The sequence below is a fragment of the Vicia villosa genome, unplaced genomic scaffold (genome assembly GCF_029867415.1).
Source record: "Vicia villosa cultivar HV-30 ecotype Madison, WI unplaced genomic scaffold, Vvil1.0 ctg.000326F_1_1, whole genome shotgun sequence".
Classification (NCBI taxonomy): domain Eukaryota; kingdom Viridiplantae; phylum Streptophyta; class Magnoliopsida; order Fabales; family Fabaceae; genus Vicia; species Vicia villosa.
Genome location: NW_026705146.1, coordinates 704486 through 708936, shown reverse-complemented (window position 1 = coordinate 708936; position 4451 = coordinate 704486).

Sequence of the window (4451 nt, the reverse complement as noted above, 5' to 3'; positions counted from 1 at the left end):
CTTGGCACTTCACAATCTTCCTCACTTTCGTCCTCAGTTTGGTAGATCGGATTTTCAAAGTCATGACGGGCAATAGCAGAATCGTTGTTGACTGGATCCAGAGTGTATGTGAATCTGCAAGTTAATTATGTGAGTGTGTGTGAAGAAAAAACATAGCTATTAGAAGGCGAAGAAAGAAGGAAAAAGGATCACAAAATTTAAATATGCAAGCGTCCCATGATTTTATTGAATGCACATGATCATGATATGATAAGCCCTTATAGAAGGACCAGTGTGCTAAGGCACACGGCTTTTCAAGCTCATGGTTCGATTGTTCAGGAACCACTTTTATCTTTGCACAATATACACAAAGAAAACAGGAAATGGCATTTACTCCTGGTCAAAGGAGATCACATCCTCAGCTTTCCAGTTGTTCAATCCACTGTTGTGAGCAGGGAGTATCCAGCTGTTCCAGTTGCAGTTGTCTTTTTCATCTTCCACAGCATTGATTTCATTAGTGGGAAAATGAGCCGGTGATCCTTCGGGATAAGGGATATACTCTGCTGGATACGAGAGCCCAGGCTGAGATATCTCTGTTGGCTGAGCGAGATGCTCGATAAGGCCGTCCCATGCAGTCGGGATGATGTCTTGAATAGAGACTTGTGCATCTTGGTGAGGAGTGTATGCTGACAGAAAGCAACCCTCGTTATTTGGTATTTCCCTGGCTTTTTCAAGAGCGAAATTGTCATCGTAATGTTCATCCCATCCAGTTGGGACAATGTCCTCCATGGCAATTTGTGAGCTCGGAGGAGCGGAATATTTCACCATATAGTCATATTTGCCGCTGGGTTCTCCTAGCGTGTCCCATACTTCTTTGGGTGGATTTTGATATTGCTCAGTGGCGGGACTTGTGAAAATTTGATCATTTCCAACTTCATCACCCCATCCAGTCGGGGTAAGGTCCTCCATAGCAATATAAGAATTCTGAGGTTCGGCATACTGATAATTATACCCGCCGTTTGGTTCTCCCACAGCATCCCACATTCCCATGGAAATGGGTGGAATTTCATCTGGATATGGCTGAATGATATGGTTCAAGAACACTCCTTCATCTTCAATAGCGTTTACTTCTTGGCTGACGAAGTGTGACATTAATCCTTCAGAACGAGGACTTTGATCATTCTTTTGATTTTCACTATCATAGCCCAGACCTAGCTTGTCAGATTTGTAGGGTATATCGGGAAGCTGTCCCCATACTGTGCAATCACCCTGTTCAATCATGGCTTTGGCATCTTTGAGAGAAGCCATAGTTGTAGTTGGAGTAGCAGGAATATGCTTGGTGGTAGAGACATCTGGAGAGACCACCTCAAATGATTGGCATGGAGTTTCGATGAATTCGTCCTCCAACTCGACATATTTGGAATTGCTTAGGTGACTAACCACATATTCCTCTTCGCCATAGACTGTGACAATCTTTCCTTTTACTGGATATTTTAACTTCTGATGCAGGGTAGAAGTTACAGCGTTTGCCCCATGTATCCAAGGGCGTCCAAGTAAACAGGAGTAGGCTGGGTGAATTTCCATTACGTAAAAGATAGAATCAAAGATTTGAGAACCCACTCTGATTGGGAGATTCACTTTTCCGTATACCGTTCTGGTTGACCCGTCAAAGGCTCTTACCACAACATCGCTTGGTTGTAACACAATTCCTTCGAAGTCAAGCTTTTCTAGTACTGTTTTCGGTAACACGTTCAGAGAAGAACCGTTATCTACTAGCACATGAGATAGAGTGGTGCCATTACATTCAATGGAGATATGTAAGGCTTTGTTGTGATTTTTTCCAGCAGGGGTTAGATCCACATCAGAGAAACCGAGACCATTGCTCACGGTTAGATTGGCAACACAATTCTCAAATTGGTCGACTGAGATCTCTTGAGGCACGTGCGCAGCTTTTAGGAACTTCATCAGGGCTTTGGCATGAGCTTCTGAATATTTTAGCAGAGATAGCATTGAGATTTTTGAAGCAGTGTGCCCCAGTTGCTCAACAATATTGTAATCACTCTTGCAGATGATTTTCAATATTTCCTCCATTTCTTGCTTTGATGGATCCTCAGCAGTGATCTCCACCGGGGTTTGAACTTGTTCAACTTGTGGCTCTTTGCCTCGAGCGTTGACATTTTGATTAGGAACTGGGACTCGGACTGGACCAGCAGCAACATTTGGAGAAATTTCTGGTGAAAAGATTCTTCCACTTCTCGTGATCTTGCTGGTACCCACAATATTACCCACAGTTGGAGTAGTTAACTTTGCGGTCTCTTCAGTCGAGGTACCCTGCTTAACTCCATGAATGTAAACATTAGTGTCATATCCCCATGGGACAGCTTTGTCTGAGGAGTATGGAAATGGAGTTGGACTAGCAATGACTACTGATGCCACTTTGAGTGTAGCAGAAATTTTGAATGGAGCTTGGCAGAGATTTTGAATGGTAAGCTGGAGATCACTGAGGCATCCTCTATTCTTATCCCGTTTGCAAAGACTTCGCACAGCACGTCCATAGAAGGGAGCCTCTCAAACATAATGATACGGCGATCCATCCATTTTTGAATTCCCATCCTCAGATTTTCACAACCATTGGGCAGGCAGGAGCAGTAAAAGCAGTCGGGGTCACATCCTGGGAAGTAACCAGCTCGGATTAGCTTTCCTTTGACTTCGCAGAGTGGAGTTGATAATTCGTTCACATCATAGATGTAAACAGTGTCCAGGATAGCGTTAACAGTTTTGTCATGCTTTGGCATAGGTGCAGTGATGACATTTGGAGTTTCTGGAGGATCGAACTCAATTTCACCAGCATCTATCATATCTTGTATTTTATTTTTCAGGGCCCAGCAGTGATCTGCGTCATGTCCTGGACAGTTTGAGTGATAGGCACATGTCGCATCAGGGCGATAATTCGGAGAGGAAGTGTTGACATTCCTTGGAGGACCTCTTAAGGTGATCAGATCTGCTTTTAGCAAGTGCTGCAATGCCTGAGAAATTGGCATGTTGATTTTGGTGAAATTTCTTCTTGGTGCATCTGGTCGATGCGTATATTTTGGCTGTTGATCTTTTTGAGGTGCAGATGCGGAGATCAGAACTGCCCCTACAGATTGATGCTGCTCACTTTTGCGACTTTTCTGAATTTGTGTTGCATTGACCTCATTTCTCCCGCTGATGGGCCTTTTTGTAGTACCAGAGGAGGAACCTATTTGAATTTTTCCATTTTGAATGCCACTTTCGACACGTTCTCCGGTCAGTATCAGGTCAGTGAAACCTGATGATGAGCTTCCCAGCAAATGGCTATAGAAAGGGCCAGTTAAAGTGCCCATGAACATGTCAACTAGTTCGCGATCAGATAAGGGTGGTTGAACCCTTCCAGCCATATCTCTCCACTTTTGTGCATATCCTTTGAAACTTTCTTTTGGTCCCATAGACATGCCCCTTAGTTGAGTACGGGTTGGCGCAAGATCAGCATTGTATTGGTACTGTTTGTAAAAAGCAGCAGCTAATTCTTCCCAAGTATGAACCTTGGTATTTTCCAGCTGGTAGTACCACTCGAGTTGTGTACCCGACAGACTTTCTTGGAAGAAGTGAATCCACAATTTGTTATCCGTTGTATGAGGTTGTATCTTCCTCACATAGGATCTCAGATGTAGTTTCGGGCAAGAAACTCCATCATATTTTGCAAAGACAGGAACTTTGAATTTTGGAGGGATAACAACATCCGAGATGAGCCCCAGATCATTGAAATCTAAGCCAGGTATTTTTTGTATCTCCATAGCTTTCATACGGTCTTCCAGCTGTTGGTATTTTTCATCATCCGGTTCGTCCCCAGAATGATCATTTTCTTCATTTGAAGAGAGAGAGGGTTTAGCAGAACCCTGGTTGCTTTGATTGTCTTCTTGTTCATCATCACCGACTGTTTCAGGGATCGGTGGCTTTTTGAACTTTTTGACTGGGATTTTGATCTTCCTTTTCAGGTGACTCACGCCTACAGATCCTTTAGGCTTCTTTTTCTTCTTGATTATCAGGGCTTTCAGTTCTTGCTGCCCCTTTGCCAGTTCCAGAATTGCCACTTGAACTTGGGCATTCTGTGCTTCGAGATTCTTGATGCTCATTTCAGATTCCATCTCTTCTGACTGAAATAAACAGCGAGAAGATGAGAAATCCGTCATGTGAACCTGTTATGCAATGTGTATGACTGGATGCCATGTGTATGCAATGTATGAAATGTATATGCAATGTATATGAATGCAATGTATGAAATGTATATGCAATGCATGAAGTGAAATGTGTGTGCAATGTTTCAAGGATCTTAGAGTTTAGATTTGTTAAAGAAGAAACAAACGTTAGTTAATCAATTTATTTCTTTTTTTTTTTGCTTCTTTTTTTTCTTTGCCTCATTTGGGCTTACAAGACAGAAATAAAATAAATGA